General features: G+C 38.7%; 1 pseudogene; it reads right to left on the bottom strand.

Annotated features, from left to right (window-relative positions):
• Positions 1-23,403: 23,403 nt before the first annotated feature.
• LOC147901680 (putative receptor-like protein kinase At1g11050 pseudogene) lies at positions 23,404-25,171 on the bottom strand (annotated as a pseudogene).
• Between the last annotated feature and the right edge of the window lie 341 nt (positions 25,172-25,512).

Here is a 25,512-nt window from a genome sequence, read left to right as displayed (position 1 = left end):
TTGAGGTTTGTGGGTGATGGGAACAATGGAATGTATGGATACATTTCGACTCAACATTAAACTACGAAAATGTACAAGACATTGTATGTCCGAGAAAGAATGGAGAAGGCACAAGAAATGTCGATAAATTCAGACTTGAAAGAGTAGCTGCTGCAAAGGGAAATCGAAGAGCATTCAAAGACAAAGAATGAGCTAGAAAGAGCAAGAATTAATAGAATGGTTCTTGGAGACAGAAAACGAAGCAAGAGAATTCAAAACATTGCGGAGTAGAAAGCTAGCACTAGAGGATGTAAGTGTAGAGTACAAAAAGCAAGGTAAGAGTACATCTTGTTTAGCCATTATATTTGTATATGTGTGTCATCTGTGATATTGCAAAGTGCACTTGTTGCAGGGAAATTTTGAGACCTCAGAAAGAAAACATTGATCCTAATTTAATTCTCGTCAAACAAATGAAGGGTTTAGTCTCCACTGTTATTGCAAAGAACATGATGGAGGAAAAGAAGTTTAAGAAGGTAAAACGTGAAGTTCTTGAAGACTTTGTATCGAAAAGTAAAGATGATGTCACTAAAATTCAAGAGGCTCTTGATGTGAGCGGAGTGAGAAGAAAGGGATATGCTTCAATATCTAGAGTTGTGTCATCAACATTAGAAGATCAATGGATAAAATGTGTGTTGTTACCAACACCAGTACAAGTGTGGAAGGAACGAGGTCATGTGAATCAAGAAATTGATAAGTTCATTGGACAATACTTTCATATCAATAGTGTATATGAAAGTGAAAAGGGAAGCACTACATATAATGCTTGGAATAATATTTTTTTAGATCTTGAACTGTAATTGCAGAGACTAATGGTTGAGTTATACAGTATCACATTTGAATAATGTAAAGGAGTTTTGAAGTTTGTTGTGAAGTTCGATGAGTGTGAAATTGTTAAGGAAAAAAAGATAGAGAGAGATTCTATCACTTTGATGAATCAAGCACTTGATCAATTGATCACAAAGTCCAGCTCAAAGTACTTCACTGTTCAGTCACAAAAGCACGTATGGTGGTTGGGCTCATTTGACGTATGTAAACTATCGCCTTCCAAATTAGTCTTTGCTCAAAATGTTATAAATTTTATATCACATATCTTGCAAACCTGTGGTTTTAAATTATAAGTGAAGACTGAGGACCATGCAATACTTTATTAGGTATTTCATCAAATAGATATACCATCAATTATAAAGAGTCAAGTCTAAGGACTCCATCTTCATGTTCCAGGGAAGGGTGATTTTCAAATTGAATGGCATATGGCAGGTGACTTGAAGACACTAAAGTGTATGTTCAATATAAGCAAAGGGGGTAACTCAAAGTCTCCTTGCTTGTGCTGCAATAAACCAGCGCATGTCTTAGACTCTAACTAGTGGAAAAGAGCAACCAATAGAGATAAAGTAGATAAAAATTTCAAAGCAATTCTTGAGATCCCATTATGTGATGTTCGCATTTGTACATTGCATGCATTATGTAGGATCATTGAGAAACTAGTTTTCCTATATATTGGATTTGCAGAGGCACAACAATCATTAGAAGTAGTGCTATCAAAAATTGGTCTCCATGGAGGAGATGTACATATTAGAAAGGATCTTTAAAAATCTACAAATGGAGAAGATGTTCCTATCAAGCCATCTATTGGTGGAGTAAAGGCTAGAATATTTTTGTCTCATCCAGAGAAAAGAAAAATAAATGGCGGTAAAACAACATACGTATCAAGGATAAAGTATAACTTGTGGAGAAAAGTACACAATGCTGTCAAAGATCATCAGGTAGACAGATTGGCAAGAGATGTCAAGGCAGAAGTGTGGAAATGCTTAGATAAGCTTTTTGTTTTTTGTGACCAAGCTACCTTTAGCAAAAATGATCAACAAGCATTTGAAGAAGCAGTAAAGAGTTTTGGAAAGGCAATGAAAGAGGCTTGGACAACATGTAACATCCCTCATTACATGGTAAGAACAATATCCTATTTTTGTGCATGTTTTTGTTTAAAGCAAACAATATTAGTTTTATGTATTCTAATGCCCACTTGCCTATGCATCAAAACAGCATATAATCTACAATCACCTTCCTTTCTTTGTAAAAAAATGCAGATGCCTGCAATTTGGTCCACACAGGGAATGGAGAAATCACACTACATGGCACGGAATGCATTCTTTAGACATACACAACATTTTGGAGGAAAACCAAAAGCCAATAGTTTAAAAGAAGTCTTCCAGTGGTTCTATCAAGGAATACTACAAAGGCTTCAAGCCGAGAAGAAAGTTAATACATCGCAGGTTAAGCTAGCTTTCAGATTGGCTCAAAAGGAAAGAAGGAGGCAAATTTTGGAGAACTCAAATGCAACACAAAGACATGCTCGGTGGAGACACTCAAATATATTTGTAAACCACAAATGGGTAGATAGAAGCTAAGTGCTAAACCTTGTTCATCAATAGGTGTCATTAAATGTAACAAATTTTTATTTGCAATGAACAAGACTTGGAGCTTTCATTCATAAGAAGTCATTGTATGCAACCATTGAAATATTTGAAATGTACTACATACATTTCTAATTCAAAATTTACATTGTTTTTGTCACAAATACACATAAACATAACTAAGACATTCTAAAATGACAGTGTTCTCACAATTCAACTCTACTTCTATCTTGCCATACAGGCTATCCTTCCAATGGTTTGCCAAGTTTGCTTGGAATCCTTCTTGTGACTTTGATTGAAGACCTTTTTTTCTTGAGCTGAGGAGCAACCGAACTCTTCTCATTTTGTGCAAGAGTTGTTGTGGTCACAGTTTGCTCTTCATCTATTTTGTCAAGAAGGTCCACCAAAGAAGGTTCTCGATTCCTTATGAGCTTATGCTTTCCATAAGCTTCCAAGGAGAGGGGATCCTTTACACCACAAGCTAGTGCCCCGGTAGTATATGTCAAAAAGTAACTAGCTCTTGAGCCTTGCTTTCTAGCATAACACCCAAAAATAATTAAATCAGACCGCTTCTCTATCAAAATGATCTTATTTGTTTGCCACAATATAGGATGACCACCCAAAACTTTTGACAAACACTTGAAAAAATAAGTTAAAGCAACTCCATCATTGCTAAGCAATTTGCTAAAAATCAATATCTTTGCAGCAGATAGGTCTTTAATATAATGAGAAAGGCTTGATAGTTTACCAAGCCCAAGAATTCTACTTCCAGCTGCCCTCAAGAGGAATGTGTCATCTTCAACAAACAATTACCATATGCGAAACACACTTAGATTTAAAACAAACCATTGAATTACATATCTAAACTCCAAATTCAAGAAAGGTAGGTGCCTTACCTCAATATTCTCATCTTTCTCTAGTATATCATTGTTAAACAAGGAGATACCAATCTCCTCCTTCCCCTTGGAGCTCTGACTGGTATCCAAGCTTGCTGCTGTGAGGTCTATTCGTGCTTGGGTTATTTGGAAGATTGTCTCATCCACCTCTTCATACATTTTGGCTTGCTCAAAACAGATGGACAATGCTTCCAAAGGATTGAATTTGTCCTCCATCTCTAACCAAGGATCCTCATCAATCCTTACTTCCGTGTCAACCCTGCAAGATTGTGCAATAAGGGCAATTGCATAATCTTCTCTCAAATTAAACAGGCACTGTATGTCATACAATAAGACATACTCTTTTCCCTCAATATTGAACGAGGGAAGAATGGGCACAGTGAGGTCGGAGCTCTCAACCTCAACGTCATCCACTAGGACAACATCTCTTAGGGTCTCATTTTTTAAGGCCACTAGGTCCAATGCTGCAACTGCAAGCTCCTCCTCTTTCGGGTCGATCTTCTCTTCTGCTTTTGGTAGGTCTAACTTATCTTCTGTTTCCTCTTCCTCATCGCTATCCTTTGTGTCCTCAACAACTGATCCATTAGCATAGTGTACATACATGGCAAATGCAAGTGAATCTTCAAGTATACTACAATTGCCCTTGTGTACAATGCAGATTCCCTTGTGGCAGTCTCAAAAACTATCAAACAACTTATGCATTTGATACCTCATCATGTCATTTGCAGTAATGCCCTTGATATGTACAAAAGGCTTACTGTTGACAACTTTTGATCCTTCAATTTTCAGCTTGTGGAAGGATTCATACACCTCTCCAAAAAAATCCTTGTGGTGTGTGAGAAGAGACTGCAAATCCATCTCCTTATTGAACATCTCACGGTATTTGTGATAGTGCATTTGGCATTCTGACTTTTGTAGAAATTCAAAGAGATGGAGTTGGGGTGACTTATTTTCCTCCTTCTCCTTTCCCTTAGCAACTAACTGTCCACCTTTGTCTAAACCCTTGTCATTGGGCTTTCTTCTCTTGACTACATCATACAAAATTAAAATTGAGCCCTGCACATATAACCAAAAAGAAACAAAAGCACTCATAAAGAAATTCTTACCAGGGGATTCCTCCTCCATTATAGCATAAGCTAAGAAGTCAACAGTCTTCCTGATAGGTCTTGCTACATCACCTGCATCGAAAGGTTTAGTGTTTCGAAAGGAGCATGGGTGCTCATGCAACCTAGCAAAAGAAAAAGACCCAGACAAAAAACATTTTCTTGGCATCGTGGAAGGGAAGAGTACGAGATTTTAAAATCACCAAAGGGAGGATATCCGTGAAAGAAGTTTTGATTCAGCACGTGTACATGCATAAAGAACTTGTCTTGCGAGACTATCCAAAAAATCTTCCGCAACACAGGCCTAATTGTATATTTTTCTATTGTGGTTTTTTTCTTCATGAGGTGTATGGATTTTTAAGATGAAGCTTTCTCTCTTAGCTTATTGACATTCTTGTGTTGTTTTATTTCAGATTTATATCCTTCATCGTATGAGACATGGCAAAACATCGATTGTATTCTGGGATTTATAGATGTTCTGCATGGATCGATAGGAGAACAACAATACCAAGGTCGATGTGCAACAGAGCTAGCTCAATCGGGTATATTTTTTACTGATCATTTTTATCAGTTGCTGGACAAAGCTAACACACATGGTGTATTAATAAAACAAGACCTTCCGGCGTGGAATTCGGTGGATTGGCCTCACCCACATTCTAGTGTTACAGAGGCATATAGGGCGAAGCTTTTTACAGAAGTACAGAAAGCTCTGAGGCCCAATATTGCCACTAGGATAGTAAAAATTCTTTGTGCATGCCTCTCACAGTTTTTGTAGACTTGTTTAATACCTTTCCAGTAAAGGTTTCAAAAACAATGTTCACAGTTAAAGCAACAAATTCGGCATGCATGCCACAATTTTTGGATAAAGGTTGGGATAAGAAGACATGTAGTTCAGTGTTTTGTGAGGTGGTCCAACCTTCTATGCAACTGAAGTACATGGTTGCATCACAAAATTTTATTTTCTCTTTTTATTACAAGTGCAGTCGAATGCTAGGCACAAAGCTTGTCCCAATGGATCAAGATGAAGAGTCTTTTGGTGCAAAAAATAAACTTATTGATATTGATGTTGTTGAGAATGGTGATGTGGTAGCCAATATCTCGTTAAGAGAATGTTGCTCCCTAGCTCAATTGCGCAGTGACATTCTGTTTGAGACTGAAGGTTCTATCTCAAACGACTTTTTATTTATCTACAAGAACAGAAAGGTACACCATCTGATTTATCCTAGTCTCATTAAGCATTGCTATTAGTTTAATTTACCACTCTAATTCATATTGCTTTTTTGCAGTTACTCAAAAGAAGAGAGAGCTCAGTTAAACGCAAAGACATAGAAAATTTTAAAATTGAGATAACACAGACTCCATAAAGAAAGGTTTTGTATTCAATCAAGTAAGATTTTGTACAGAATTGTTTAGCTGAATCTGTAGAACATATTTCTAACATCCATTTTCTATTTATGTACAGTTTCATCCAGAGGCTGCTCTACATTTTCTAGAGGATCTTCTCTCTACTGCTCCATCCTGTCCGTGCTCCATCCTGTCTCCTCCACTGCCCCAGAATCCTCTCTTTGCTGCTTCTCCACCTTCTCCTCAACATCAGTAGCAGGTCTTTGCTCCTGTGTCTGCTCCTCCTCAGCACTCTGTGATTGCTCCTGTGGCTTCTGGTCCTCAGCATTAGGTGCTTCATCTGTGGGATCAAGGTGTATGACACCTTCTTGTACTTTAGAGCTTTCACCCAGCTCCACAGTAGTTGGTACAATAGGTTTGGGGGAGGCATAGCTCAAAAACCTCCAAATTGTATGAGCTCTAAAATTATGTACATAGTTGGGGCTAAAGCTATCCTCTTTCATCTGCAATGGCAGAGGATAATTTAGAACACTTTGTATCATTATGAATTATCTTCAAGCTAAATGAAAAGTATTTTTCCTTACCAGATCTGGCTGTTCCTTTTCAAAGTAGCTTGAAAGTATATATTTTGCATTGATTAGCACCCTCCATCCATAGCTACTTGAATCATTTTGTTGTGGTGTCTGTACAGTTAGAAAAAAATGTTAGAAACTGTGAGCATCAGCACAAAACAAAATTATTCAATAAGTTCAAAGACATAGCATTTAATAGACATTTTACCTCTAGACTTATTGGCTCTATTGAATCCAACAGAGAGACATTTGGAGGACAATGATCCAATGCATCTAATAGCCTTCTAATACAACTGCAATATGTATAATTTAGTTAGTATGGTATCAAAATAATGAAGTTTTAAGTTCAAAAAGCATACACAGCACTTACAATTTCAGCTCTCTGTGTGTGTTTTTTAGAGAGTTGAATAGAAAGCATTGCTTCTGCTGGATGTCAATAGACACAAAACTCCAGTGGTCACTGCATAAGGAAAAAAGCATAAGAAAATGAAAGGCTACAAGAGTTCCCAATATTAAAGAAGAATCTTAAAAGAAGTAGTCACCCACATACCTGCTATGGTATGGAAGTAGCAAAATATCAATTACTTCAAAATTGCAGTGTTTGAACCAGCTGGAAATACTCATGGGAGTCTCCTTTGCATCTCTTAATCTAGAAGAAATGGCTGGATCAACAATATGGACTGTATGTTGTACAGAGGGGTGAAGCCAGCTTCTCATCATGCTGCATAGGATCAGAACATAATTAGGGTAGGTTATAAAGGAGTTACAAGGAGGATTGATTTGCAAAAAATGTAAAATTTATAGACACTTACTAGAGCATTGCAAGAATGATAGTATCTGAGCAATACTCATTCTTGTTAGCCAATGCTGCTAAGCATTGTTTTGTCAAATCAAAATCATTGACTGAAACTTCATCCTCAATATGTACAACTACATCAAGGCCCAGCTCCTTCAACCTTCTATGTATGTGTAGCTCCTTCTTTCCAATCTCCACATCTATAACAGATTTTGTTTCTTTTATTTGTTGCTTCAGTGAGTCCTCATAAGCAGCCTTCCCTCTAGTGTTCTTTGAGTGTGTTACCTCAACAACCTTTACCTCATCAACCTTCACCTTCCTTGTAGGTGGAATTAGCAATATATCTCTCATTTTGATGTCCTACCATTCCACAGGATGAACCAGCTTGTCATACCTCCATCTCACTCTGGACAAAGTGTTGAAGTCTTTGGCCATCAAAGTCACCCTGTGAGCATGGGCTGCTACAAGCATTGCATCCTCAAAATATTTCTCCAGGTAATCCTCTGCCATTTCCTGCAAGGAAAGAATGGCAGTTCTATTCCACCTGAACCCAAGGTTCCAACTGTCACAAATTTCTCTCACTAGTCTTTGAAAGGGTGCTTTGGGTATTGCAAAGCCTATGGCTTTCTGTTGCCTCCTTATCTCCCTTAGCACACCTGCACCCTTATTCAATCTTTTGGCCTTTTGCTTGAGCAAGCTCATTGGCTTACCCTTCCTGCCATGTGAAGCTCTTCCCTTTGGAGGCACACTAAACTTCTTGGTACCTGCCCCAGCTGCTGTTGCTGCAAGACCTGGTCCTTTGCCAATTTGCCTTGTAGTTGACTTGGCTCTTGCCATCACTCTGAAAAACTGCATACAAAGGATTGGAAAGAGATCACAGACATGAAGAACATGTTCTAACAAAGAAAAGGCAATCACAGGGGTGGAAGAAGCCAAATAGAGAAATTTGCAATAAAATGCGATATGAGCAGTTTGGAATTTCAAACAGGTCCACATCGCATTTTGCTGCAAATTTTTTAAATGACATGCTGGTGCACTCCTACAGTGATTTCTATGTTTCTCCAACCAAATACAGTATGAATGGAGGTTATGCAAGAAGATCACATGCAAATATCACACTTGAAGATCTGCATTCCTACAGTGATTTCTCTGTCTTGGTTTGAGCCTATGCATTTCCATACAGGATGTATTTTTTCTATTTTAGGCAAGAAGATTGCAGAGACTAAGGGGAGTCACAAAACCAGAACATGTTCTAACAAAGAAAAGGCAATCACAGGGGTGGAAGAAGCCAAATAGAGAAATTTGCAATAAAATGCGATATGAGCAGTTTGGAATTTCAAACAGGTCCACATCGCATTTTGCTGCAAATTTTTGAAATGACATGCTGGTGCACTCTTACAGTGATTTCTTTGTCTCTCCAGCCAAATACAGTATGAATGGAGTTTATGCAAGAAGATTACAGCTATGGAAGTCACAAAACCAGAACATGTTCTAACAAAGAAAAGGCAATCACAGGGGTGGAAGAAGCCAAATAGAGAAATTTGCAATAAAATGCGATATGAGCAGTTTGGAATTTCAAACAGGTCCACATCGCATTTTGCTGCAAATTTTTTAAATGACATGCTGGTGCACTCCTACAGTGATTTCTATGTTTCTCCAACCAAATACAGTATGAATGGAGGTTATGCAAGAAGATCACATGCAAATATCACACTTGAAGATCTGCATTCCTACAGTGATTTCTCTGTCTTGGTTTGAGTCTATGCATTTCCATATAGGATGTATTTTTTCTATTTTAGGCAAGAAGATTGCAGAGACTAAGGGGAGAACCCATTGTTACTGACCTGGAATCTATCTGTGGATGTGCTGTGTTGCTGAGGAGTAATCTGTGCTAAGGATGAACCTGTGCTACTGGACAAGATGCTGATGCTGCAGAGTATGGAGGTAGGGAGGCAAGAGAGCAGAGACTGGAGGGCAAGAGGTCTAAAACAGGATACCACAAATAAGTGCAAATAGAATTAAAGAATCACTAAATCCCACACGTGTGGAATCTAGTCGTTTTTCACACATGTGGATGGGACCCAGATCTCTTGGAGTTTGAAATTTGGCACGTGTGAAAGTACACTTTATTCCTTGGAACTTGTGCCATTCATGATTTCATCATCAATACCACAACCACTTTTCCCTCCCCTGGATTCCAATCTTTCATCCCTGCCATGACCCTTGCATCTTCCATTTCCTTCTCTCTTATCCTTTCCTACCCAGCACACTCCATCCAGACTGCAACCTGCCTGAAGACAGTACTGCCAGATCTCCAGGTTACCTAGAATGCAAAGTTCAAGCTAGAGAAAGAGCAGGAGATTTACCAGTGCAACTCAATCAGCATGGAAAAGGAAAAAAAAGGTCAGAATTCTAGTTTGGTTTCAATGTTTTTCAACATTTATTTCTTCCATCCATTGGATTTTTGATGTCCGAATGTCTTCACTCAGCTGCATCCTTCTTCTTACATTTTCAATTAATACTGTTCAAGAATGTGGTAAATCACCTAGAAATTAGATTGTAGGTTGATATGAATAGAAACAAGAAATTTGCAACAAAATGCGAGGAGAGTGGTTTATAATTCTCTAAACAGCCCATATCGCATTTTGCTGCAAATTCCTGTTGTTGACTCCTTCCTCATGAAAAGTTTCACTCATTCCATTATTTCTCTTGCATATGAGATCATAGTGTCCAGGAATCACTGAGATGAACCAAGTTCTTGATTTGACATGCACATGAACAGAACTTGAGAATTTGCAACAAAATGCGAGGAGAGTGGTTTATAGTTCTCTAAACAGCCCATATCGCATTTTGCTGCAAATTCCTGTTGTTGACACATTCCTCATGAATAGTTTCACTCATTCCATTATTTATCTTGCATATGAGATCATAGTGTCCAGGAATCACTGAGATGAACCAAGTGCTTGATTTGACATGCACATGAACAGAATTTGAGAATTTGCAACAAAATGCGAGGAGAGTGGTTTACAATTCTCTAAACAGCCCATATCGCATTTTACTGCAAATTCCTGTGTATTATTTGTTTCTCACTTCTACCTCATTAATTTGCTATCTTTAGCCCTGTGGAAATCTTCCTTGATGATGAGAAATGTTTTTATTTTGGAACAGCTGGCTCCCAAGCCCCAGCTTTCAAGAGGAAGCTGGACTTTTCTGCTGCTATTATTAGACCACAGCAATCACCAGGTGAGTCATGAGATGTCATGAAGGAATTATCTGGTGATATATAATGCATTCACTGATTGCATATGTCAGCATATAGAATTCATAGTATATAAGTTTTTGAACAGGCAAAAAGAAGAGGCTAGAGCAGAGTGCTGATTCTTCCATCAAAAAACAAATGGAACCAGAAGAGGACAGTTCTCCAGATTTGCTCCTATTTGAGTTTCTTCACAAATGCAAGGCTCAGAGTAACTTCCATATATACCACAGTATTTTCAACATGGAGTTCACAATGAGCTCTGTACTAGAGCAGCACAAAGATTTTCTTTCAGACTATTGGGATGCCTTCAAAGAACTGATAGAGGCAGGAAGAATTGTGGGAGGAGAAAAGGTTTTTGTGCACCTAAATCATATTGTCTCCAATGACAGGCTGAGGTACCATGTGAACAGAAGATTTGACAGCGTGCTTGATCACTATAAATTCAACTATACTTTGCACACCAGAAAGTGCAGAGTGCTGGAGGAGAGCATGGCATTTCTTATGTACATTGTCTTCAGTCAGGAGTCTTTGGATGAACAAGGGCAGGAAATAGAAGAAGAAGACAATCTGAAGCTTCTGAAAAGGAGGATGTTTCTTAGGTCACAGAAATGGCATAGCAAGAAGAAGATATCAACCTTCAGGATGAGGGGCTGCAAGTGGCTGCTCTTGACCTTGTTCAACTAAGGACAAAAACTCTGAGGGGAGCAGAGCCAGTTGAAGATTTTGATGTTCAGACCAACAACTATGCAGTGCCCATGCTTCCAGGTGTGTTGGTTGGTGGAAAGGATTATGTTTTCCTCCATGATATAGAGTGTATGTTTGATTTGAGGGAGGACTATGCCATTTCCCTTATTGCCCAGGCTTCAAGGCTTGACAAGGAGGTTGGCATAGAGGATGACCATTCACTACTGGCTTTGGAAACAATGTTTGATCCTGTAGAGGCCCTTTCATTTTGTTTCAAAGAGGCTGAAAAGTTCCAAGAGCCAGATGAAGCTACCTTCCAGCTCACACAAGAAGCTATGAATCTCTCAGCACTATACACAGAAAAGCCTAGAGAAGAGGCTGGACAAGAAGGGAGAGGGATAAATCTTTGGAAAGATGAACTGCTTGTTGCTGATGAAAATGAGAAGGTACTTCAAATCATATACTTTGACTTCTGCTTAACTTTGGTTTTGTAGGTTGTGTATTGTCTCACTCCAATCCTTTGATATGTTGCAGCTACAAATTGAGGATGACACATTCCTCCAGAGATCAAGTGGAAGCAGGCAGGTTGGGTTTCACAAAATGTCAGGCCTAGCTCATTATATTCATGATCTAGGCAGTGCCAAGATCTTGATTTACCATAGGCAGTTGAGCAACAATGGAGAAGCCATTGTTTACTTCCTAAAATGTTTGTCCAGGGCTTTAGGTGGACATGCTCTTTCATGGCAAAAGGAAAAGATCATTTTGATAGAGAGGTTGTCTGCCATAGATATATTTGGAGATTATGTGAATAAGCAGGCCTCTAGGGCCGCTTACTTTTTGTCTTACACTTCTTATGCATTAGCATGTGGTGTTAAGGACCCCAAATATCTGGAGGGCTATGGAAAACACCAGCTCGTAAGGTTTCGAGAGCCACCCATGATTGCATCAGGCCACACAGTCCAAGAAGAGGAACAGGTGGAGAGAGCTGAAGAAAAGGATAAAGAGACAGTCGACATCAAGCCAATAAAGAAGAAAAAGACTCCAATCAATATCAAAAAGAGAGTTCCGATCGGCAGGCCCTAGGAGAAATAGGATTTAGTCATCGAATATAGCACAAACATTATATTAAATTTGAACTGATTTGTATAAAGTCTTTGATATCTGGTATGATCTTGTATAAATGATTAATAAGTTGATGATGAAATGATTTGTACATTTACATAGAGTGGTGTCGTTAAATATTAAATGAACAATATATTGAAATTGTAAACAAATTGTATTAAGTTCAGATCATATGTTTCACATTGAAATACTTTTCATGCATAACACCAAGAGTCACTTGTTCCACTAAAAAAATTTCTATTGAATGAGTTTGAAAACATGTGGACATAACACCAATAAGTTACAAATGAGTCCTATTCATGTTTACTTGTCCATTTATGGTTTCTAAATATCTTCGATTCCCTCCATTGTCTATGTCTCTCTGCTGCAATTGAATTGGTCTTCGTCTTTGCTTTTGGGCTAGAAGAAAAGCAAGCTTGATTTTGGAGCTAGCAACTTTTCTTTTAGCATGCAGCCTCTGTAGTATGCCTCGGTAAAACCATTGGAAGACTTCCTTCAGACTATTCACCTTCTGACTCCCTCCATAGTGTTGTGTGTGTCTAAAAAATGCATTACGTGCCATGTAGTGAGACTTCTCCATGCCTTGGGTAGACCAAATAGCTGGGCATCCATACTTTTTGACAAAATAGGGAAGGTGGTTGTATATGATATGCTGTAAGACATAAGAATGCATAGTAAGTAATAAAAAAAAAGAAGATCACACTTAAGTAAAAGAAAAAGACATAACCTTACCATGTTGTGAGTTATATTGCAGGCTATCCACACGTCTTTCATTGACTTTCCAAAATGTTTAATTGCCTCCTCAAAGTTCTTGTAATCACTCTTTGTCCATGTTACTTTGTCATAGAACATGAAGAGTTGATCAAGAGACCTCCACACCTCTGCCTTCCTATTTCGTGCTTCCCCATCTGCCTCATGATCTGTCACAGCATTATGGACTTGCTTCCACAATCCATAATTAATCTTTGAAACTGCTCTACCTTGCCTTACTTGCTTACTGTGTTTGGGTCGAGACAAGAATCTTCTTGCCTTAACACCACCAATAGAGGGCTTGATTGGTACCTCCTTGCCATTGGTAGACTTTTTAAAATCCTTTGTGATTTGAACATCTCCTCCATGCAGACCTATATCGAATAACACTTTTTCCAATGCTTGAAGAGCATCCTTTCTATTTTTTTCGGGACAGAGTTTCCAAGCAAATCCAATATATAAAAATACCAATTTCTCAATAATTCGACATAGACCATGCAATGTGCAGATGTGAACATTACATAGTGGAATGTCCAGAATGGCCTTGAAGTCAGGGTCAACTTTATCTCTATTAGGTGCTCTCTTCCACCATTTTGAATCCATTACTTGAGCTGATTCTTTGCAGTAAAGACAAGGAGACTTTGAGTTGCCTCCTTTACTAATGTTATACATGCACTTAAGTGTTTTAAGATCCCCGGCCATGTGCCACTCTACTTGAAAATCACCTTTTCTTGCAACATGGAGATTCTCGCCTTGCACTTGTCTTTTGATTATTCTTGGTATTTCCATGTGGTGAAACACCCAATCTAGTGTTTCATGGTCTTCGGTCTTCACCTGCGAGATTATAGAAAACAAAAGTATTACTATATCAGATTTGAAAACAATGACCAAAATCAAGTATAAAACAACCCATGATCATACCTGGAACGAGCCTAACCACCATATGTGTTTCTCTGATTGCACACTAAAATACTTCGAACTCGCTTCAGTCAATGATGTATCAATCGCTCCATTCATCAATGTAATAGTAACTCTTTCCATTTTCTTTTCCTTTACAACCTCACACTCATCCCAGTTTAATAACAAATTTCAAAATGCCTTTGCACTCCTCAAATGTTATTCCATAAAACTCGACCATTCTTTTTTGAAGTTGTTGCAGATCTAAAAATATATTGTTCCAAGGATCATACACAGTGGTTCCTTTAACACCATGAAATATTTCTTCAATATGGATATATTGCCCAATAAATTCATCTATACTTTCATTCAAATGACCTCTTATCCTCCACACGGTTGCTGGATTTGGCAGTAAAACTCGTTTAATCCTTTGATCTTTCAAAGTTGAGGATATCGCATGGAAAATCGAACTATATCCCTTCCTGCTAACTCCACTTACATCAAGAGCCTCTTGGATTATAGTGCCATCAACTTGATTATTGGATACAAAGTCCTCTACAACATTGCGTTTGACTGTTTTGTATTTTTTTTCCTCAATCAAACCTTTTGCTACACCGCAAGAAAGCAATCCTTTCATTTGTTTAACAGGAAGAAGGTTCGGGTCCATATTTTCTTTTGCAGGCTCCAATAATTTCCTGTAGTAACAACACAATATGACTATATTATTCAGCACCTCCATTCTTATTTTGCGACAATCAACGAAATAGATATAGTCTGGAAGAGAGCCTTTTTGAGTATACAAAATGATAAATTTCAATCTAACCTTGCTTCCTGAATTCGTCGCTTGCATCCACCAGTCCCAGCCTTCAAATTTGCAATGTTTTTAATCTTCCTGCTACGTAGTCTATCTCCAAGCACGGTTCTCTTCTTTCTTGCCCTTGTCAACTCTTTTTTACTCTTTGAATGCTCCTCAATTTCATTCTGCAACTGCTGCTCCAATTTTGCACGAATGGCTATCTCCTCCATCTTGGCCCCCTTTTCTTGTAGGTACATCATTTTATACGTTTCCGCAAATGCAGACTGCGCTGAAATATAACCAAGAAGTCCATTTTGTCCATCGCCGGCAAACCTCAGTAATGTGGTGGGATTGACAAATGGAGGTGTAGAGTTTTTTACTTGACATTTTGGATATATGCTTCCATCGCACCATAAGTCAATATGTTGAAGCCCTTCTCTTCTCATATTTTCCTGCTGTTGAGCATTCAGCACCGTATCCTTTCGTCTTTTTTGTGCTGGAGCATATTGTTCTTCTAAGTCGATGTGAAGATGGTGTAATCGCTTCTTCTCAGATAGTGACTCACTAGTATCGGCCATTTTTTGTGCTTCTCAGGTTGCGAAGTTTGTTTTTCAATCTCATAGTCGTTTTGTAACATGAATCGTGGAAGTGTGGCGGTATCCATGTGAATATTTTGAAAACTTGCAATCACTAAGTTCAGTGATGGACTCTTTATGAAAGACCTGCACACGTCGGCCAAAGAGATGCGGAATCTTTGGTAAACAAAAAAAAATCTAAGAGGATATTTAATACAAAATCGTGTTAGTCAGACAAAAGATTATCTTATTCCTTTTTGAATTGACAGTTCTGTAGTCCTTACTGACAATTCTGAGCCACGTTTCCGTATTTTACTATTTTTTAGGAATAAAAAAATAGTGAATTTCTTACAGGGCCCCAAAATGAGTTCCCTTTTTCCCTAATGTCAAACTATCACCCAAATCCTCAACAACTCTATCACACTGACCCACTACAGCTCAAGCTCCATCACCCAGACCCACTATAGCTCTACCTCAACCCATCATGCTGACACCCATTAAACTGTCACCCACAACCTCACCAACTCTATCACACAGACCCACTACAGCTCAAGATCCATCAAGCTGTCACCCATGAAGCACTTGTTATCTACATACTAATAAGGTTAGTACCTTTTGTAAACTGGTCTTTCTCAATGCATTCTATAGACTCTTGCATAACAATTTGCTCGAAAATGCGATATTCTAGTTTGTTCAAGAAAACTACTCCAAATCGCATTTTAAATCAAATACTAGCACACATAGCATGTTTTGTGGATAAATGCGATATAGGGTGTTTTTATGCAAAGAGAGCCTCAAATCGCATTTTCTAGAAAACATTCCTGTCCTCTATGGAGCAAGGACTGGGATCCCAGGAAAAGTGAGGTCTAGACAATCACAAATCAATAAAACTCTATTGCTCACAAATATAGCAGATTCCAATGTGGGATATATAAATACCTGGATTTTTTTTGTCCATGTGGCTAGCCCTGGTGACTTATTTGTGGCTCTTGCACAGGTGCAGTAAGGGGGGGGGATGATGGGAGTAAGGGGGGGGATGATGGCAGTGATGTAGATAAGGATGTGGTGTAGGGATGGAGAAAATTGTAGATCAAAACTGCTAGAGGGATGGAGGAAAGTGTAGATAAGAGGAAAGGGCACAATTTTCAATTCATGTCACATCGGTCTTGTCAACCATACATGTGAAAAACGGTCTTCTAGGTATGCATGCATCTATTTGCTCATCATTGCTTGCATAGATTTTGAGACAAAACTGCCACTAAGTAGAGTTACCCCTCTTTTCATCCCTATCTCTAGTTTCAGTTGCCTCCAACCTCACCATCTCACCACCTCCATCATAGAGTCCCACTCCAGGTCCAGCTCCAACCTCACTACCTCACCACCTCCATCACTGATTCCCACTGCAGCTCCAACTCCAACCTCACTGACTCCACCACCCACTGCACCTCCAACACCAACCTCCCCAACTCCATCTCACACCTCCCCAGCTCTAGCTCCAACCGCACCAGCTCCAACTCTATTCTGAACCACCACTTGACATGTTTGTCAACAAGGACACACAAGCCCAGGTAAGCAATCTGTCACCAGTCATTGGTTTTTCCCTATTGTTAAGGTGAAATGGCCATTCCATAGCTTTCTCTCAAAGACACTCTATGAGTTGTTTTCATTGAGCACATCTCATCTGCATTCTAGGGTCTAGGAGGATGGTGGAGTCCAACTTATTCATTAGATTATGCTTCAAAGGAATTTGCTCAAAAATGCAATTTCAGCTTTTTCTTTGTATTTCTCCTCCATATCGCATTTTCTAGCAAAAAATTTTCATGGAGTGTGTTGCTGAAGTATGTAAAATATTATTTGCTTAAAAATGTGATTTCAATGTTTTGCCCATGTCTTTGCACCAAATCGCATTTTCAAGCAAACTCTTGGGTGGCTTATTTCCTTGTTATGTTTGGCTTTCTGTCCAGAGTAAGAACACAATATACTATGGCAAGAATCAAAGTAACAGCCAGAAAGAAAGGGAAGGGACCTGACATTGAAGGGGTTGCCACAACTCCATCCAGATCAAAATCCTCAAAGAAGTAAAACATGTGCACATGCTAGCAAGGAACAAGAAGAAGAGAGTGAGCCAAAGAAAATCTATCTTGATGGAGATCAGGAAGGCTCAGAAAGCCATAGGGTATGTAGTACCCATGGCACCATTCCAAAGGCTTGTGAGGGCAATATACATCAATTGGCATGTGGACTTTAGATGGCAAGGACTGCACTGCTTACTCTCCAAAAAGCTACTGAAGAGTGGCTTATAGAGTTTTTCATGGACACCATGATGGTAGCAGCACATGCACACAGGGTCACTATCATGAAAAAATACATCCAAACACTTGTAAGGGTTAGGTATAGATATGACAAGATCCTTAATGCAGAGGATTGGAATGATCTAAAAATGAGAGATATCATGTTGATACCTCCAGCCAGGAAGCCTAAAGCAGATGCAATCAAGATCATAGAGGTCACTCTTTATTTCAATTATTGGACCTGAAGACCTCTCGTCTTGGTCCATTGCCACAAGTTTTGTGCCTACCATCCTACTGCATTTATAGTAAAAAGAGAAAATAAAGTTTTGCGAGGCAATCATGTACTTAATGTTGATGGAGTTATGAGCAACCTCACAATACACATTGTTGGCCACCATTCTATCCCAACCATTATCCAAAAATTTTGGAATTGGAATTTCATCATACCCTTTTGCTCTGAAAGTCAACATTGTCTTGCAAACTTTAACTAGATAATCCTGAAAAAGTTTTACAAAAACTGTAAGTGGCATGAAAATGTTGATTTTAACTATCCTTGTAGCAATATTTGGTTTTAGGGAATGTTGTACTTCCGAAAATAGTTTGGCTCTATGTGATTCTGTGATGCTGCATTTAGGGACTGGCCAATTAACTGTATTCCACGCCGAGAGATCTTTCTTTTTTAATAAACCATGTGAGTGAGCATTGTCCATCAATTGATAAAAGTGATCATAAAAAAATATACCAGATTTAGCCAACGTTGTTGATTTTCTACCTTTATACTATAGCTCCCTAATAGCACCATGTAAAGCATCAAAGAATTCCAATATGCACTCCATTGGTTGCCACTCTTCATATGATGAGGGATATATATCTGAACCAAAACAAAGATATTGTCTGTTATAGAAAGAAACAGTTATTTCGTTTCAACTATTTCATTACACAAATACACTTATAATTAGGTCTATAGTGTGGAAGATAAGCAAGATAATCTCGTAATACAAGTTCTCGGTGCATGTAGACATATATTCGAACCTCTCTGACGCATCTGGTGCCTTCCTTTTTTACTCTAAAATCTTTCACTCTGCCCTTCCAAGAAGCCAAAAAGTGTTAGTTGATTGTTGCTTTCTCTGCTTTTTGGGTTGCATTAGAACCCAATCTCCTTTTGCCACTGCTATCCTTTTCTAGATACTACTACCGTCCATAGTCCCAGTGTTGGAAACTTCTACACATGAGATTAGTGACCCTTATTGGAGGAACATATCTATTGGACCCAATGCATAATGTGACAAAAAGTATATGGAAGCATATGATTGAGGATAGAGATAGACAAAAAGCATGAGAGGACTTGAAGGACATGGGAACTAAAAGGGCTCTATGGCCAAAACAAAGAGGTAGCAAGGTGATTTTATCAAAACCACCATGGGTGTTCAAAAGTAGAAGAGAGCTATTTGAAGAGTGTTATTGAGGTTATGAAGACCCCAACCAGGTATATTACATAACTTGAAGGGTTCCTTTACTTCAATGGAAAACTAAGTGGTCTCAAGTTGCATGATTGGCACAAAATGATATAGCTTGTAACATTATTTCCATTTGAATTCACTCTTGTTTCAAATTTATTGACACGTTAGTATGTTCTTCCAATCGCTTTATGGGGAGGTTGTACTAAAGATACATTGAGTGCCATCAATAAGCTTAGTGCATTTGTAAGGTATGTCGAAGGATCAATTGTGCATGTCTTATTTCCATTTTCATTGCAAATGGACAAATGTAGGTGGATATCCTCAAAAGAGATCAAGAAATCATACATTCAAGAAATGATAACTCTTTCCATTGAAGCCATATGTTTGATTGAAAAGGCATATATATCTTTGATAGGGAGACATACGATCCATTTTTCAGTTCTTAGCATGTGCCACATTGGGGCAAGATCTAGTAAATCATATTTAGTCTTTTGTTGGATTATATGTCGTATCATGTGTTGAAGAATTATACATTGTAACATCATTTTAAGATGTCATATCATGTGGAGATTTATACATTGTAACATCATCTTTAGATGTCGTATCATGTGGGGAGATTTATACATTTTAACGTCATTTTTGGTTCTTCAAAAAAGAAGGGTCTCTAAAATATATCATCCCACACATATTGCCAATGATTATATCTCTAATAGAAATAGCTAGGTATGTGTAGTTGCTCTTAGCTTTTAAGCTACAAGGAATGTGTAGTTGCTTTTAGCCTTTTGAACTATTAGGAATGTGTAGCAGCTACTCAAAGAAACAAATCACATTTGCTTCAAAGAACCATCAAATGGTTGTATTTTTTTCCATTTATTATACATTAAGACAGAATTGAATAGAAATACCAAAACATCGTTTCAAATGGAAAAAGGAAAACATCATATTCCTCAAGGAATATATTCTCTAAAAAAACAAATAATTCTAAACACATTGAGAGACTATTCACAAATTTAAAAGAAGCAATTATAACGTACTTCCCTTTAATAAAAACAAATAACTCTAAACACATCAAAAGACTATTCACAATTATCTATATCAAATTTGGGGAATTCAATCTTAATTTTTATAAACCATGTGCTTGTAAGGGCATGGTTTTTCTAATTAAGAGTATATGATAACCAAGGGGGGTTCCTATTAACATATGAGTACCTTAGACATATGATGTGCCTAAACTAATCTAAGTGGATGAATCCTAAGTGTAGACATGATGAAGAGCTAGATTGAATAAGCATAGGCTCAAGTTTAGCTAGGTTACCAGATTGAGAAGAAGTTGCAAAAAGTGACTACCTAAGAGTTGATTGCTATGAACATTTATTTGCAATTTATACTTAAACAAGTGAAAATACTGCAAAGATCCATTACTTACCAATGATTAGGCTTATAATTGTCTCAAAATTATGTCCATACTTATCATAGATCTTAGACAATGCATATTTTTGAAAAAAAATCTCCTAAAAGCTCCTACAATGCATACATGTTAACAATGAAATCATAGTTTCCAAATCTTGAAAAAATATATTTCATGATGAAATACAAACATGTTCACAATGAAATCATAGTTTCCAACTCTTTAAAAAATATATTTCATGACGATATGATTTCGATGACCAACATTAATAAATCAAGTAATACTATTGTAATAGAGTAGAAGCATGCTAACCTATTATGCTTTTACTATTATTAGCATATATTGTTAGCATGTATGAAATCTCCTCACAGCGAATTGTAAATAACATTTCCAAAATTTGATGTTGTGGCCTCACAACACAAATTGTTACCTCTAAACATCTATCTTGATATGCTATTACCACTTATCAACACGTCTGATAGCACTGCCCATGAACATGCTATTTTGTGCATGTTAGCATGCTTTCACCCAATAAATTGTATACAATCTCAATGTCTAATGCAATGAACACATGTTAGACTAACCTTTCCATCCCTCGCATGCTTACACCCAATAAATTGTATACAATCTCAATGTCTAATGCAACAAATGCAGGTTAGACTAGCCTTTCCACCCATTGCATACATTAACATGCAAACTAATTGGATTTTTCCCTAGAAGGGCTCATAGTAGCTTTGCATTCACCTTAGAAATGATTGTAGATTGTATTCCATAATTCTTCCCGGTAATCCACATGAGTTTTCTTACGTACATGTTAGGCGTAAAAAGTAAAATTTTCAGAAGTGACATCTATGTCACAACTTCATGTGAATATATTTGCATTTATGAAGCTTAGTTTCATGGGAGAGAAGTGTTTGGAGGGAATGAGACCTTTTCTTGGGCATCAAAAGGCTAGGCTAGGCTATAAAGCATGCTCCAACTGTGAAGCTCTAATGAACCTACTTGAGGAGAGATGAGAATTTGTATTGTTCCTCAATGTAAGCCCTTATTACATTTATTCTTTTAGAAATGATCTCCAAGATATATATACTAACCATGCAAATCCTGTGCCGACTGGTTGAACATGAGGACAGAGATGAATACTTGAGAGAAGCTCGCGAGGAGGATGTTGCAACATGTGGAGAGGGCACCAGTGGGGGTGATGTTAGTGGAGAGGGGGCCATGGGAGTGGAGAGGACGAGGATGAGGATGGGAGTAGTGAGGACTAGCACTACATTCTACCCATCTGCCTATTGATGACAGACATACGGAGACAGTGCAGACCTGTATATAGTGTCAATATTTTACCTCATATGATGTAATAGGACAATTTCGTAATGAATAATTCTAAACAATACAACACAATGGCCACTGCAGTGTAATGCATACCTTTATAAAAGGGTAGATTAGGGCTTGGCCATGCCCTCATCTGCCCTAAAAAAATTATTTTAAAAAAAAGCATCGATATTAGCATCGATAAAGCTTCGAGAATTTTTAACCAACGTCGATATTAACGTCGGTATTTTCATCGAAACCTGTGTCCTAGTTTCGATATTACCGTCGAAAAAAGCATCGAAAGAGACCTGCAAAAAACTCAAGAAACCATCGATATTACCGTTGCTATTAGCATCAAGAATATATCTATTGACTGAAAATTTGATGTTAATATTGATGCTTCCTTAATGACCACAATATAGATGTTTTTTCGACGGATATCAGAGTTTGGAAAAAATATTTTAATGTTATTTTCATCGAAAAAAGCATAAAAAATGAGCTGAAGTGTTATAGTGACACATACTGAAATGTAGATATTGAGATTTAAATACTTGTACTTTCTTTGCCTACTAGCATGATATCATAACATTCTTCAATCTTGGTATTATATGCTTGGAAATACTCGAATGATATTTTGATTGTTGCAAGAGCATAAAAAGTTATTACAAATGACAAAGTACCAAAAGGATGATACTCTCAAAATTGTATGATCTGAATTTCTTGTACACCCCTTGTTTGAAATACTTGAACAATATTTTCTTTACAAAAACATAAAAATTTATTAGAAACAATGATTGCTCGTTCACAATACCTACATAGGCACATAGACACAACCGACGCCCGGTATACATAGCTCCTCAATTACCACCATAGATTCTTTAGAGACAATGATTGCAGGTTCACAATATCTACACAGGCACATAGGCACAACCAACCAATTACCATCATGAAATTCCATATACTTCAAAACAAAATAAAGCCACCCAACAGGTACATAACATTATTTCTAAGAACAAAATAACAATCTTGATTACATTGAATTTAGCAACAGATATCCTAGGAGGCAGTGCACTCGAGCATTCACGCTTCCTTGGTTGAAATCAAGTATTGTGTTAGTTTGTTTTTCCCTATTGTAAGATATTAGTGGACATTTTAAAATTTGTCTTTCCTTTAGTACTATCTCAACTACTCTTTCTTTCAGTAAAGATTGCCTTTCTATATCACTATTGGCTTTTTGGCATACCAAAGGCAAATGCCTAAGCATTAGTTTTGCCTTTCTCTATCTATGGGGATTGTGCAATGGCCTTAAATAAATGCTATCATGAAAGGATAACATGAAAGGGGATTTAAAAGTTATCCTAATCTAGGGGTGAGGTTGTCACATCTCTTTTGGATGCCTAGTGAAATTTTCACCTTGTTTCATTAACCATTTTATAAAATAGTTCTTAATAGGCATTAAAGGTTGCCTTTCTTAACTACTACCTCAACTACTCTTCCTTTCATTGAAGAGTCTCCTAGTACCTCAACTACTCTTGCTTTCATTGAAGAGTCTCCTATAATGGTTTTGCCACCTTGTTTATTATCACACTCTACCAAGAAAGAATAACTTATTTATTATCACAATTTACCAAGAAAGAATAACTTATCTTTGGAGGTCTTCTACATGGTAGGTGCAAGGGTCTACGCTTGGAACATGAAAGTCTGAAGTCAGAGGCTAAGGTCTATCAGGAATAAGAGGCATGTGAGCATCTCCTAGAAGGAACTTGAGAGCGTCAGCCATGCAAGGCCTGGATTCAACCAATGCATGGGTGGAGAGAATCCCCACAAGAACAAAGCTCTCCACCTCATCCATCTCACTAGTATCATCGTTGCTTATTCGTTCGTCTATGATTCCTCTTGCATTTCCTGCCTTGAACATCGCCCAAGCCCAGTCTGTAAGGAGAGTATAAGGTCGACGGATATCGAGAGCTTTCCTCCCACTCATTAGAACCAGAAGTAGAACCCCGAAACTGTACACATCGCTCTTCTGTGCTAGCTGCCCTGAGAGCGCAAACTCGGGTGCCATATAACCTCGCGTCCCTGCCACTCTCGTACTCATGTGAGTCCTTCCCTCCTCCGTGATCTTGGCTAGGCCAAAATCTGCTACCCTCGCGTTCAATTTCTCATCTAGAAGAATATTGTTGGCCTTCACATCTCTGTGTATTATGGCAGGTTGAATACCCGCGTGAAGGTACGCAAGACCTCTGGCAGTATCGAGAGCTATCTGCTTGCGCTCTGCCCATCCTAGAAGGGGTTTCCGTCCACCAAATAGATAATCTTCCAAGCTGCCGTTGGGCATATAATCGTAGATGAGCACTCGCAAGTGCCCAAGGTCTGAGTTCATGGCGACGGAGCAACCTTTCAGGCCCACGAGATTTCGATGTCTGACGCTACTGATCACCTCCACTTCATTTGCAAATTCTGCGTCGCTTTCTGGGCTACAATTCTTGATCCTTTTCACTGCGACTTGTGAGCCGTCGGCCATGACCCCTTTGTATACCATCGCAAATCCCCCAACTCCTATAAGATTATTTCCAGCGAAGTTGTTTGTTGCTGCCTTGATATCCTCGAATTTGTACCAAATCGCACCACCGTTCGGTTGCAGTACCTTCTGAAGACGTCTGACGAATCCCTGGTGGTAGAGTTTCCGCTTTCTTAAACACCACCACAAGGTTGCAATCGCACCGATGGCACCTCCGATGATCACAGTGACAGCTCCTACGGCAACGTAGACAGCGCAGTTAGTGTGAGAGGCGTCTTGGACACTCGGGGCTTTTGGCTGGGCGGCAGCAAGACAATTTGCTGTGCCAGGATTTGTCGGGCCAAGTGTGTTTATCTCACCGGCCGCATATAGAACACCGAAGTTGAAGCAAGAAGAGTTGTCGGGCGAAAGGCTACTTGCTTTTTCGATCGCCACAGTCAGATCGTTAATGCAAACTTGACAAACCTCAAGATCTGAAAGATTCCCCGCGCACGAGCGGTCAAAGCTGGTTGCTCCCACCTTCTGCTGCCAATCGCTGACGTTCTCGATCCCAGAGCAGAGGAGCGGGCTCCGGACGAAGAGATCACGCTCCTGAAATAATCTGCAGGAACCATAGGAGGAGCCTGAGAAGCCACTGGATTGGAGGGCATTCTGGAAAGAGTTAAAGCAGGCCTGGACGGAGGCGATGTTGGGGAGGTTAAAGAAGCCGGAGCTGCGAAGGTAGACGGCGAGGCCAAGGGTGAAGAAGTTAAAGATGCTTGAGCAGCAATCGTCATTGGAGGCGGATTGGCAGACCTTGTTGGGGAGGAGATAGACGTAAGAGTAATGGATGGGGCAGATAGAAGGCAAGGGAGCTAAGGTACGGGATGCAACTAATTGAAGGAAGATGCTCAAGAACCAGAGAATACTGATCAGAAAGTGAGCCATGAGTGGCTTGAGCTCAAGCTCACAAAGTTACAAACCAGGAACGGAAGAAGCAGCTCAAGAGCGGAGAACAAGAATACTAGATGAATAAATCTCCCAGGCAACTCCACCAAACGTTAAGAAATGGATTTCTTGCCGAATCCATGCCCCATTCCCAAAATGACGCCGAGTAAAGTACCTAGGTCTATTGCCAGGTTCTCGGCTGCTGCTAGGTCCTTTCCTTACTACAGTCTAGTCTCTCTAGATCCTTTGAAAACAAGGGAAGAACATGAATTTCATTCATGTGGCCTGCCTTAGACCTTGCACAGAAAAGGGGGTGAATTGACATCTAAGAGAGAGAAGGAGAGAGA

Source organism: Dipteris shenzhenensis, chromosome 5 (assembly GCF_047967505.1).
Source record: "Dipteris shenzhenensis isolate YYH24624 ecotype China chromosome 5, Dip_SZ_1.0, whole genome shotgun sequence".
Taxonomy (NCBI): Eukaryota; Viridiplantae; Streptophyta; class Polypodiopsida; order Gleicheniales; family Dipteridaceae; genus Dipteris; species Dipteris shenzhenensis.
This window is presented reverse-complemented; position numbering and strand designations above follow the sequence as displayed.